This window comes from Mustela nivalis, assembly GCF_964662115.1.
Source record: "Mustela nivalis genome assembly, chromosome: 13".
Classification (NCBI taxonomy): domain Eukaryota; kingdom Metazoa; phylum Chordata; class Mammalia; order Carnivora; family Mustelidae; genus Mustela; species Mustela nivalis.
The window spans coordinates 20,366,233-20,380,190 of NC_139032.1; the positions used below are offsets into that span (position 1 = coordinate 20,366,233).

A 13,958-nucleotide genomic window follows, 5' to 3' on the forward strand; every position below is an offset into this window, starting at 1 on the left:
GATCATTTAATCCTTGAGAAAAGACCATGGAACTAGAAGGCTGAGAGAACGCAGAGCCATCACCAATTAACTCCAATAGACTTGATCACTGAACTAGCATTCTTGTCTTTGTAACTTGTAAGAAACTCTTTGTACGTTGTTTTAGGGAGAACATTTTAGGCAGAAGATGTTAAGATTACCATTGTTTGTCCTTTCCTAATGACTTCTCATCGCCAAATCTGAATTCATCGTCAGACACACTGGGTTCTGCCTCTGAATATCTTCTCATTTGTTTCCTGGTGTTAATATCAGGTCCTTAGTCTTTCTGGTAGGAGTTACTAATTCTGTTTTCTTCCCCCTTAAATGGGTCCTCAGCGTTTCTCTGAAGGTAGTCTTGCAAAATGGGCGTATGGTCTGTCAGTTGAGTCATTAATCAGGGGCTTTCTGTTTACAGAGAGTCATGATGCCCAGTTTATGTAATCCCTATTCCTGCTACTCCCCACTTGACTTTCCTGGGTTATGTGAGTAGTTTCCCATATTGGATTGTCCTTTTCCTTCCACCAAGCAGTCCTTTCTCCCTGTTGTGCACCTGGAAAAAGCCACTGCATTTTTCAAAACTCAATTTGCATATTATTTTTATTGTGCCGTCCTTTTAGTGTTGGGACCACTCTCTCCTTTTGGCTACCATGGCACTTTGGCCTTCCTGGTTGTTGCGTTGGCTACAGTCGTGTGGGCTACACTGTATTTTAATTGTGCTTTTTACACGTCTCTGTCTTCTCCTAGGCAACGTTCCTTGAGACCAGGGACTGACATTTTTGATCTGTCGATGTTGCCTTAGCATGTTACTTGGTGTCTGGTGGCTAGCCATAAAACCCAGATTTCAGAAAAGGAAAAGGAGTTATGTACATACTGCTTATTAGCACTTGACAGATAAACCAGAAAAGGAATGTGAATGCTGCTGCTTGAAAGTTCACCTCTGGTAAATGGTGGTGGTACTGGACTCCACTTTGAATGTTTTTTCCCACTATTTTATACATTCCTACCTTGTGCCTTCTGTTTATTTCTACACGTGTCTTTATGACTAACCCAGGAAGAGCAGATGAAGGTGGAGCTAGGCCATGGGCCGTATTTGTAGAATAGGATACAAATGATAGGGATTCTTGGTAAGAAAGTCCTGAAGCAAGACAGGTCTATATTCGCCCTCTGAGCCATGTAGAGGGATCTGCTCGCAAAGAATTTTATCAGCAGCTAATTTGGATTTTTGTTTGTTTGTTTTTAAAGATTATTTATTTATTTTACAGAGAGAAACCACGAGTAGACGGAGAGCCAGGCAGAGAGAGAGAGACAGAGAGGAAAGCAGGCTCCCTGCTGAACAGAGAGCCCCATGGGGGACTCGATTCCAGGACCCTGAGATCATGACCTAAGCCAAAGTCAGTGGCTTAACCCACTGAGCCACCCAGGCGCCCTAATCAGGATGTTTTTGCCCAAGGCTCTTGATTGGCTATTTATTGTAGGAAGAGTAAATCAGGGTTAAAGTCGTTTGATATGTTTTGCATTGTAAATGTGTGTTTTGTTTTGTTTTTAAATGCTGGGGTGGGAGTAGGGAGTACCAAATGTTCCTTCGCCACTCCTGATCCTTTAGTCATGTCAAGAGAGCGCTCCTTAGCTCATTTCAGCTCTGCTTCTTTATTTACTCTGCCCCTAAGGTGAGCAAATGGTGTCCATAGAAAGTTTAGGAAGAATTAACCGGTCATGCTCGCCTTGACTAATTCTGTTCTCTTCCTCGAGAATGCGAGTGGGTATCTTCTGTTTCTCACATCCCGAGTATTACTAGTTGGTAATCTGCCCAATTCTGGGGCCATTAAGCTTTCATTCACACTGGGCTTCTCAAACCTGGCTTATCAATAAAAGTAAAAACATATTTCAGTCTCTATCTTTCCTTTTTTACTTCCTACCCTACTCCAGACCTAGATGTAGTAAGGTTTTTGTACTTTATTAGGATATTTGAAAGATGTTAACATTTAGTGCATTACATGGGAACACTGAGAAATAAAAAGGAGCCAAAGTCTGCCAAGTAAAATGTCTATGTGGGGACTGTCTTGGTACTGCCAGAGAAGATGGCTTTGTGCTGTGGTCTTTCTTAGGTGGTAGGACATTGTGACCTTTGAAACAGTTTGAACACATGGAGGTTAGGCCAGACAGTGTTGTGCAGTAAACCACGAAGCCCTGGGAAAGGTTTAATGGCAGCTGTGTTAGTTCCCTGTGGCTGTCATGAAAATGGCCACAGACGTGGTGGCTTGAACAACAGAAGGTTCCTCTCTCATGGTTCTGGAGGCCAAAAGTCTGAAATCAAGGTGTCGGTAGAGCTTTATAGATGTTCGAGGGCAGAATCCACTCTGTGCCTCTTTCAGCTTCTAAGGGTTGCTCTCTTCCTCGGCTTATGAGCCCATCACTCAGTCTCTGACTTTGTCTATACATCACCTTCTCCTCTATGTGCCCACATCTTCCCTTTTTTCTGCCTCAAATCTCCCCCTGTCCTCCATGTGTGAGGGTTCTTGGGATTTATTTTATTGAGGGATCCCGCCACCTCCAAACTCTAACTTAATTATATCGACAAAGACCTTTTTCCAAATGTACTGAAAATCATAGATTATAAGGGCAAGGATATGGACCTGGGGGGCCGTGTTTCAGGGGCTATTATTCAACCTGCTCAAGCTGACAAAAGATACTTTGATTTTGGCTGATGACTGCGTGGAGAGTGGTGGTTTCTGTAGTCACTTACACAAAGGTCTGGCTCAAAGCAAGGGGACCTCGGGGAGTGGCAGGTGGCTGAGCATCTGACTAGAGGAGAATCAGGAAGGAACAAAGGAGATGTTTACATGCACTGGACTTCAGGGTGCCCGGAAGTGTACAGGTCAGGGAAGTCTCGGGCAGTTGCCCACCTTAGCTTACTTCGCAGGATGGCTTTCCAGAGTAGGCTTGTTTGAGACAAAGACTCGATTGTTAGGAGAAGTTTTATAGGTCTTGCCAGTATTGACATATATGGCTTGCCAGAGGCTCAAGTGACTCCATTTACCGTGTGGACCCGTTGAGTCGGGATTTGTCAAAGAGGTATGACAAAGAAATGTTCTCTAAGAGGTGGCCTTCTACAGTCTAAGAGTTCATAGCAGGAGGCAGTGAAAATGGCCAGAGCCAGGCCACAGAGCAAGCACGGGCTTCTACTCCCTTTGTTCCTCTAGGTTCAGACTGTCCTCTCTGGGTGAAGAGGGAACATATTGGTTGACGGGACTAAGTCTAAATTAAGTAAGAAGGCACATAAGAAAGCATTTCAACATGTTTAGAAACTAAAATCGTCGAGTGGCTTCCTTTGACACATCGGGGGTTATCCCGCCGCTAATGAGGTCAGAGTGGGGGGAGAGGAGAGCGAAACACAGAGGGAAGAGGGGAGGGCAGTCACCTCATCCCTCCCGCCTCTGAACCGTATGTCCTCCTGGATTGTCACCCCTTCCAGTCAAAATGCAGATCTCAGGAGTCAGCACTAGCAGCCTGGCTACTTCCACATCCCAGCCCCTGCTACACAGAAAATTGTACAGACTTAATTCTGGCTGAACCCATCACCACTCACATAGGTTAATTCTTTCTCCACTGTTGAGACAAAAAGGCACATGAGCAAAGGCAGGTTAACAGGAACAAAGTTTTATAGCTAGAGAAGTATATATGTTTTATAGCTAGAGAAGTATATGTTCAGTTTGGGAAAGGTAAGGGTCCATTGAGTCAGGTAGGCATGGGGCAAGGAACTTTTGCAGACAGCAGACAGCATCCTGCCGGTTGCAGGAGGAGGCAAAACTGGCTCAGAGCTTTGGTCAGCCAAGTTAACGCCAACCGGGGGGGGGGGCAGCGGGGTGCGCTGGGGGGCACCGTTGAGGATACATGCTGCTTTCTTCTATTCTGGAACTGTATCTGGAACTTCTCGAATCTGGTGTACTTCTTAACTGGGCTCAGGTGCCCCTCACCTTGCAAAATGTACACCCGCAAAGGGTGTTTCCTTCTGACTACTGAAAACAGGTTCAGTTTCAGTTGAAGGGGCTGAGTCCCCGTACAGCACAGCAAAGTCCATTTACTGTCACATAACAATGTGCAGGAACTTGGTAGGAACTTGGTATGTCCCTTCCCAAAAGAAAGGACCTTGGTAGTTTCCTAGGAAGCCCTGGGCAGTTTATGACGGTGACTCAGCTATGTCCAGGGCACAGGAACAGTAGGCCAGGACCCTCGGAACACATTGCTGGTTTCTCCAAAGTCAGAGGAGGACTCTGACTAGGGGCAGGCCTACGTGTTCGGAGGGTATGTTTCTAAAAGGTCTTGGCGCTACCCCCCATTGCACCATCAGTGCTGTGGTTGGGGGCGCTCCGTGTGGTCTGTGTGGATGGGGGACCCTTGGCGTTCCTGGTCACAGAAGATGTGGTGCTGATTCCCCTAGCACCACCTGTGTCAGTGCCAGGTAGTCTGCAAGTCTTCTGAGGGCGCTTGCTGATAGAAAGGGCCGCCATCATGGCTACGATGTGGTCTATAGAGTTTGCATCAGGTGGGGCCGAGTTATCCTGATGGAATGCAGGAAGGGCAGCTTGACCAGTCTGGGCAGGTGCGCCACAGGTGCTTGGCGGAAGGAGGGAACAGGTAGTGGTGGGTTGAAGCACCGAGTGGTGGTGTTACAAGCTGGAGTTACAAGAGCGGTCGTGTGGCCAGGCGAGCCCCTTCTGTGTGAGCACTTCTGTGTCGTGGGCACACCAGAGGCTGCGATAGTGGGGCAACCGTTGTCCTTTCGGTCAGGTGCGCTGCCCGTACTTTCGGCAGGTCGGCCCCTAGGGCTCGGATTTCCTGGCGAAGCATGCACTTCGCTCGATGTCGAATTCCTCTTTTGTGAGGTGGTAGTCCTTACCCCTGGCTTTCGTTGTTTCGTTGAACGGTGGACGCCTTTGCGGGTAATGCGCACACTGCAGCCTCTGACGTTGGGAGCCGTGTTGTCGTGTCCCGTAATCGGACCACCCCTGCTTTGGGCGGGTTGGCTTTTGGTGTTTGACTCCAAGCACAAGTTGGAAGTAGACGTGTTTCGCTTGCCCTTGGTCGTTGGTGTTCCACGTGGAGACGATTTCCTTGGTCTAGGTGTTCCTTGGGCACGCTGAAGGGTACTGGGCCCACCAGCACCTCCAGCAGTGGAAACTGTACTGTGGTGTCCCACTACCGCCCCTCCCACATTTTGGACTGCTTGGACCCAGGTAACCGGGTTTAAGGTGACAGTACTTGCCTGTCCTCCGGCAGCACCCAGAATGTTCTGAGAGAGGGCCGTTGTTGTCTGACCAACAGGAGGAGCGGAAGTGGTGCTGGGTGCCCCCTGCAGCCCTGCCCCAAGTTGGGATGTTCCGGGTACCTGTGAGCGAGCGGGGCCTGGCATAGGCACACCAGACCCAAAGCTCCCACCGCCCACGGGGGCTGCAGGTGCTGTTGACATGTGGGGGCCTAGAGGGGCAAGTGTGAGCAGGGAGCCGCTGAGCCTGGCACTGTGTATCCCAGCGGCAACTGCACGGCCACTAGTGCGAGCCTGGCACTGTGTATCCCAGCGGCAACTGCACGGCCACTAGTGGTTGATATGGCACCGGGGAGAAGACCTGCCTTGGAACCTAAGGCCTTCGTTTTTTGACAGTGGTGCCAAATGCAGAGGCCTGCTTGCTTCCTGCCATCTCTGGATGGTGGGACTAGAGAGGCAGTTGGGCCTGTGGCTTGTGTTGGGCCTACTGGCTTTCCCAGCGGGTAGGAACGGCCAGGCTAGTGCCGTTTTGGGTTCCCAGATCCGGGCCGAGGGAGGATTCGTGGGGCATAGTGGATAGGAATTGCTATGCGTGTCATGGCTGCCTTGCCAGGTAAGCTGGTGGTGTGGCTGCTACTGGGTGGTGTGTTGTGGAATGCTAAGTGGTTTGCCTGGGACTTTGGCAGTGAACGAAAGACCATGGCCTGTGAGGGAGGTGAGGTATCCATGGGCTCAGGCGTAGAGCTGTAGTTTGCAGAGGTGCTGCCTACTGGAACGTTGGTGGTTCCAGAATTCGCCAGAAAGCCAGTGGGAATGCCAGCACTGGGAAGAACCGCTGTCTGCTGTTGCCCAGCACGTGTCCCCTGTGTGGGCTGAGGGGCGATGTTGGGGCAGGTGGCCATCAATTTCAATGGGATGGTAGAGGCCAGAGTGCTTCCAGGGCGCTTCAGCGTCCTGTTGCAACGGCCCTGGGATAATGAAGGAGAGCTCACCCCGGGGCCCCGGGGAGATCTGAACGTGATAGCTTGAGGAGCAGGAGTCGTGTCCATGTCAGTGACATCAGCGTTGGAAGTATGGCCAGATGTCCAGTTGGCTGATGCCTTTGTGGCTGATGCCGCCACAAAAATACCAGGACTCTTTGGGGAAGGGACTGGAAGAGGGGTGGGTGGGAAAAGAGGGGGGGGATCGACACACATAGGAGTTGGGGATTCTCCTTTGCAGGAGGGCAGCTGTGATGAGACGGTTGAGGGATCGACACACATAGGAGTTGGGGATTCTCCTTTGCAGGAGGGCAGCTGTGATGAGACGGTTGAGGGATCGACACACATAGGAGTTGGGGATTCTCCTTTGCAGGAGGGCAGCTGTGATGAGACGGTTGAGGTGTTACAAGGAGGAGCCGGGGGGTCGGAAGTAGGTGCTGTACCGATGAGTGGTTGAAGAGGGTGTTCCTTCTGAAGTGGAATTTCTCCAGGGGGAGGAGAGCCAGTAGGAACAGCCAGAGTGGGAGAGTTTGGAGCTCCAGAGGCTGTTCCCTGATCAGTAGTCTCTGTTGGGGAGGGTGGAGGGACAGATGGGATTGGGGGCCTGGCAGATTGGTCAGCCAAGTCGGTGGTAGGACCAGGGACCTGTGATGTGTGAATGGCCGGGGGCAGGGAGTCTGTAGTCTTTGAGGCAAGTAGGGGGGAGGAAGGGGCAGGTTGAGTGGCCCCGTCGTCTGCCAGGATCTCTGCTCCGCCCTCCAAGGTCTTCTTCCCCTGCCCCTCGGTATTGTCCAGAATGCCCAGCTTTCTGCCCAAAGCTATGCAAGGAAGCTTGGGAGGTGGGGGCAACTCTCCTCTGCCCCACTGGAATGGCATTGCTGATGGCAGAGGCACAGAAAGTGGCATGGGTATTTTCCTTTTGGAGGGCCTACTGGTGGCAGATACTGGTGGCAAGGGGTGCTCGGATGGCTTGCCTCGAGGCTTATGCGCCTCTGTGACCTTCCTCAAGAGGTCTGGTGTGCTCTGGCTAGGCCGATGGTTTTCAGCCACCACTTTCTGTGTTGATGTCTCCTGCAGCAAGGGGCAGCCTGGGGTTGGGTGGGAGAGCACTGCTACCTCTGGAGCAGGCTTCCGAAGAGGAGCAACGTCACCAGCTGGGCCCTCTGAAGTGACAGCAGGTCTTTCTGCTGGGGGCGAGGGGGAGCTCACCCGAGGTGTCTGAGTGTTTGCCCCCAAGCTGTCTCCTGAGGGACTGGGAGATGGGTCCCCAGGTGCAGGGCTGCCTTGGTGAGAACTGAGCAGTCCACCGGTCTCCAGGGGCCTGGATGTCCACAGTATATCCCCACTGCTGTGGGGGGCCCTGTTTCCATCATCCGGCCCTCTGGTGTCTCCCAAATCATCCTTCCCTTCTCTGGGCACTTCTTGGACCTTCTCCCCCACCGCCTTTGGGCAGGACGCCGGGAGGTAACTGGATGGTTTCGGCTTCACAGCCTCGACTGTCTGCTGGGGTTGGGAAGGCAGGACAGTGAATTTCTGCCGGGGTGGAGGGATCCTCACGGTTCTCGAGGGTCTGAACATGATGGAGGTACAAGCAGACCGTACAGGTGTTTTCGGAGGGTCCCTCCAGTTCACCGAGGGGAGGAGGCCCACAGGGGAACACACGGCCTGAGGGAGCGGATACCGTCTCCTTGGCTCCACATGAAAGCTAGCTGGTAAAGGCCTAAGATCCCGGTGGAATGGCCTGTGCCCAGGGCAGTGGGAAGGTGTGGGAGCAGCCGGAGCAGCCGGAGCAGCTGGGTGGTGCCGGACAGGATGGGAGGCTGAGCAGGCAGGAGAGACCAGCGGGCGACATCGGCCTGGCAGGGGACGGCGGCGGGGCGGGGGACGAAACTTACTAAGCAGATTGCCCATGTAGCGCTTGCAGTGTGCCAAACGATCGCGAGACAAGAGTATGAAACTCGGAGAGCGCCTCCGGAGGTCCTAACTCTTCTCGAGGTCTAGCAGGCACTGAGCAACCCAGCCCGGTGCTTGTGATATATGCCTGGAGCACGTCACAGAGAAGGGAGGAGCAGGCCCAATGTTGGCAAGTGCGTATGCCAGAGGGCAAAGGATGAGGCCTCAGAGCCCCGCCCACCAGCCTCCAGGGCCTGGAAGGCCCCGCCCACCAGCCTCCAGGGCCTGGGACTTCCTTCTGACGTGGCTGAGTTGTTTGGACCCAATATGGCCGCCTCCGGGCAGCCATATTGTGGGGAGCTCTGTGGGACTGCTGCGGTCCTCTGCCCCCGCCCCCGCCCCCGCCGTGAGTTGCCAGCCCTCCCCTGAGCCCGCCAAGCAAGCGAGCACGGGAGCCCCCTAGCGCTGCGAGGGGTGGCCTGCTGCTCGAGGCTACCTCCCTGCTTCCCTGTGAGGCCTGGAGCCAGGCCACCAGAGTCACCTGGCAAGCCGCAGAGGTGGTTTCTGAGCCAGACTCCTAACCCTGACCTGACTAGATGCTGTCTGTATTCCGTGGCCTCCCTTTCCGGCAGGTAAGCTCGCTCTTTCTTTTTGGGAATTTGGCAGGGGTCACACAGACGGTAGTGCCTTATTCGGCATTCGAACCCAGCCCAGCCCGAGTGATGCCAGAGCTCTTACTCCGGAGGGTGTGTGAGCGTTTTTTAAATTTTTACTTTTATTTTTTGTAGCTCTTAGGGTACTGAGAACGGTGCTGCTGTACTCACAGTGAGCACAGCCACTGCCCAATATGAAGTCTTCTTTTGTTCAAGGACCACACTGGATTCTGATCTCAGAAGACGGGAGTCACGGACCATCAGTTGCCAGCCTTGTACCATCCCACAGTCGTAATTCAGCCTTGCAGACCCGGTTTGCTCTTTGGTCTACTTTGAAGGATCCAGATAGGTAAGATGGCACTTGAAGATGCTATGTAAATATATAAAGATTATAGTCTAGATAAATTGTTATCCACCTGAAAGGAATGCACCGGTGGATGATTCCATATAGATGAGAAGCTGGTTCATGTCTAGAAAGCAAATCCATCATTTATTCAACTTAATAGTGGAGCAGTGTAATGGACTAAAGTCAGATCAATACAGTTTGCTCATTGTGAGTATGCCAGCCAGGTTCCCTCGACATCGTTGGCACATACATGTAATTCTAGACGTTCTTATGCACAAGAGGGGAGACCTACTCTTGGGAGTGTGGCAAGGGGAACGTGTATTCCTGTCTAGGAGCTGGAAGCTTCCGCATGCTGAGAAAGATTTCAAAACAATCTTACCTTACGCATGGCTCTACCTAGTTTGAGTCTCTTTTCTTTGGCTTACTTCATTTTCTTTTTCAGATTTTATTTATTTACATGTCAGAGAGAGAGAGAGAGAGAAGAGCGAGCGAGCGAGCACGCACAAGCAGGGGGAGCAGCAGGCAGGGGGAGAAGCAGCCTTGCACTGAGCAGAGAGCCCATGGCGGGGCTCCATCCCAGGACCTGGGGATTATGACGTGAGCTGAAGGTAGACGCCTAACTGGCTGAGCCACCCAGGCAGCCCTTCAACTTACTTCACTGAAGTGTTTCTCTCTCATGGGGCTGATGTTGCACATTACGAATATGACATGCAAAAGTTTCAGAACCAAAAATCATACTGATCAGTTAAAAACAATGTGTATACATTTTAAAGTTTTGTATATATTTTTAATTCTTGTATTTGAAATAGCTGTGGACATGATTCATATGCTACAGAATTAGTTTTAGAGCTCTGTTGGTGGAGCAAATGTGGACATCCGTCCTTACGAAACTTTGAGGTTGGTGGGACACAGGAGGTCGCACTCAGACGCACATTCTGCTTGCAGAAAAGGACAAATATTATAAGGCCTTTCTAAACTCTCTAGAAGGAGAAATGATTTACAGCTATGACATTTAGCCATAATTCCTTGATATCATTTGAGGAGAGTTCAGTAGGGAACAATTTCTTGATTTCCTTTTTTTTTTTTTTTTTTTTTTGATTTTTTTGAACAGAAATAGCAAGTTTGTAGAAATTTTGGGCAAAGATTTCTTGGAGGAACTCTGAAAAAGGTGGTCACATCTGACATATCTGAAAACAATCAATTACAGTCATATGATTTCTATCTCTTTTTTTTCCCAAAGGAGGAAGAATTAAACATGATGAGTGTTAGGACTTCAGGACAGTAAAAGGAAATTTGGACAAGGATATCCCAGAAAAATCACCTCTTTATTTTTCTTGTCAAATGGGAATAGGGACAGGGTGCTTTTTTCAAAATACAGACCATTCTCTTACTTGTCTTCGTAAGATGAAATAATTTAGTTGGGAAGTCGTTGTTCTTAGATAATATATGGCTTGGCAGATGCAGACAGGTTGAGATAGACTTTGTCAAGGTAAAATTTTTTTAAAGTGATTGATTTAGTCATGAATGAAAATATTTTAACAATAACAGTTATTTATAAATTTGCCAGAAAGACTACTCCTTGTTTGACCATTTATAAAGCAGTTATCTTCAGTTATGGCAAATGAAGCCATGGGTGGGCAACCTTGGATGGAATTGGTAGTAATGACAGTGAACTCTAGCTAATAACCTGTGGCTGGCCACTCGTTCCCTTTCCCTTATTTCGCTCACCAACAATCTCTTGTAATTCATACAGAGTAATACGGAGGGCCGACTGAGTGATCCTTGGAGCTCATTACATGAACTTTTATTCTGGACTTTTGTCTCCCTGTTTTCAGCCCCTCTTCTCTCTCTTTACTCTAACCGAGGCTCAGCAGAAGTAAACTGGCTTTGTGCAGCCCCTTCTCAGGGTAGTCTTGACTTGATCATTCTGTCCACCACGCCTACATTTCACTTTTTGCCTTCTAGAAAGGTTTCAGAATCTTTCTGTGGTTGATGACTTCCACAGACTCTTGGCTTTGGTGTTAAGTTTGGTGTTTCTATCCTTTGATTAAGTATGGTTTCTTTTTTTTGTTTGTTTTTTAAAGATTTTATTTATTTATTTATTTATTTATTTGAGAGACAGAGACCACAAGTAGGCAGAGAGAGAGAGAGAGAGAGAGAGAGAGAGAGAAGAGAAAGCAGGCTGCCCACTGAGCAGAGTGCCCACTGCTGGGCTGGATGCCAGGACCATGGGATCATGAGCTGAGCCGAAGGCTGAGGCTCCAACCCACTGAGCCATCCAGGCACCCCAAAATATGGTTTCATTTTTCTTTTTTAAAGATTGTATTTATTTATTTGACAGATAGAGATCACACGTAGGCTGTGAGGCAGGCAGAGAGAGAGAGGAGGAAGCAGGCTCCCTGCTGAGCAGACAGCCCGATGTGGGGCTCGATCCTAGGACCTTGGGATCATGACCGGAGCCGAAGGCAGAGACTTTACCCCACTGAGCCACCCAGCGGAAGTGGGTGATTTAAACAGAGGCTCCAAAGTAGGTAGAACTAAACCACAAGTCTCCTTTTGTTTTGTTTTGTTTTGTTTTCCTGAAGCTCCTTTAGCCAAAACATGGGCTTCTGAATATCGATCTGTGAAGCGTATTATCAGTATGTTTAAGGAAGGCTGTTCTTAAGGGAATTCCAATTAATGGCAGGGAGTTTTGAAATTCTTCCAAGGTCATCTGATCTTGTGAGATTTACAATTCTATTTTCACGTCAAGCAAGTCTGGTCAGTGCCAGGTAATCATCGAAAGTTCCAGTTGCTTCTCTGAACAGAAGTATTGAACCTCTTGAGGTTTTCTTTTTGCTCTCTTAGATCTATGCCAGAGAAGACTTTTTTAGAGAGTAGGTTCAGCCTTCTTTGGTTCATGTAAGAAAGACATTCAGTGAGTCAGTGTGGGGGTTAGCCCCATCTTCTCAGAGTGGTAGTGAGCTCCTGATAGAAGATAATTGTTATTAGACAAATTTCCTGAAAATAGAAAAGTTTTCTCCGATTTCTAATACCAAATACGTATTTTTACATTTTCCTATAATGTATAGGAAATGTATACATATATTTACTGTACCTACTGGGTATGATATATGGGTATAATGGAATGCTATTCAGCCTAAAAAAGTCATGATGTTCTGATACACGCTACAACATGGATGAACCTTGAAAACATTATGCTAAGTGAAGTCAGTCAGTCACAAAAGGGCAAATATTATATGATTCTACCTAGCTGAGGTATTTAGAATAGGCAAATTCATGGAAGCAGGAAGTCAAATGGTGGTTTCTAGGACTTGCGCTGAGTGGGTATTGGGATGTTGTTCTTATGGGAATAGAGTTTCACTTTGGGATGATAACAAAAGTTCTGGCGATGGATGGTGGTGATGGTTATACGACATCGTGAATACATTTTAATGCCACTGAAGTGTATATTTAAAATTTTCTGTTACGTGTATTTTGCCACCGTAAAAGACTAAATGTGTGATTGAAGCACAGTTTTTATGTACAACACAGAAAGCGTGATTCGTGAAAGAAAAGAAAATTGATGATGTGGACCTTATTAAATTTTAAAATGTCCATTCTGTGAAAGACAGTGTTCAAAGAATGGAAAGACAAGCACCTGGCTAGGAGAATATGTTTTCAAAACACATATCTAAAGAAAGATATGCATGCGGAATATTCAGAGAAGTAGTAAACTAACAACAAAAACAACGACCACAACAACTTCATAATAAGAAACTAAACTCCCCAAATCAGTTAAAATGAAAAGGCAATAGGAGTCGACATCTTAGTGGATAGTATATAAAAAGGACAAATACGCGTCTATAAATTGCTCAACAGGGGCGCCTGGGTGGCTCGGTAGGTTAAGCTGCTGTCTTCAGCTCAGGTCATGATCTCGGGGTCCTGGGATCGAGTCCCACATCCGGCTGTGTGCTCAGCAGGGAGCCTGCTTCTCTCTCTGTCTCTCTCTCTCTCTGCCTACTTGAGATCTCTGTCAAATAAATAAAATCTTTAAAAAAGAATTGCTCAACACTGGGGAATTATTGGAAAAGGATATGCACTGTGCATTAGAGAAAAACAAAACACCCGTGGGATACCCCACCCATTTAATAAAATGGCTTAAATACCAAAAACTGACAGTACTACTTGCTGGTAAGGATGTGAGACAACAGAGAATCCTATTCATTGCTGATGGGATTTCAAAGAGCACAACCTCTTGAGAAGACCTCTTGCCAGAAAAAAAAAAAAAAATTAAAAATAAAAACAGTAAGAATCTTACCGTAATAAACAAAAATAAAACAATAAGTATTTTACCAAAATAAGAAAAATTTAAATGTGCGATTGAAACGAAAGCAAAAAACATCAAGAAAAGAAGGCCTGGAAGGATGCTAGAGACCAAGACATTGAACCATTTCTTAATAACTGAACAACTGCCAGCACTAAGATATCAGAACCAACAAATTGTGAACAAAAACTGAAAGCCAGATCCTCAGATCATTTAATCCTTGAGAAAAGACCATGGAACTAGAAGGCTGAGAGAACGCAGAGCCATCACCAATTAACTCCAATAGACTTGATCACTGAACTAGCATTCTTGTCTTTGTAACTTGTAAGAAACTCTTTGTACGTTGTTTTAGGGAGAACATTTTAGGCAGAAGATGTTAAGATTACCATTGTTTGTCCTTTCCTAATGACTTCTCATCGCCAAATCTGAATTCATCGTCAGACACACTGGGTTCTGCCTCTGAATATCTTCTCATTTGTTTCCTGGTGTTAATATCAGG

The 13,958-nt window shown here is 48.1% G+C and overlaps 1 protein-coding gene across 13 annotated transcripts in view; it reads left to right on the top strand.

Moving 5' to 3' along the window:
* LOC309845973 (uncharacterized protein) overlaps positions 1–13,958 on the top strand; it is a 231,324-nt gene that overhangs the window by 17,678 nt on the left and 199,688 nt on the right. For 11 of the 13 annotated variants that reach the window (XR_014301637.1, XR_014301638.1, XR_014301639.1 and 8 more), the window contains exons 4-5: positions 9,024–9,156; positions 9,596–9,750. The gene's annotated coding sequence lies outside the window, so the exon portion shown is untranslated. Of the gene's footprint in view, positions 1–8,079; positions 8,787–9,023; positions 9,157–9,595; positions 9,751–10,393; positions 10,493–13,958 lie in introns of those variants that run through there. The other 2 variants (XR_014301647.1, XR_014301649.1) reach the window with 2 other exon arrangements.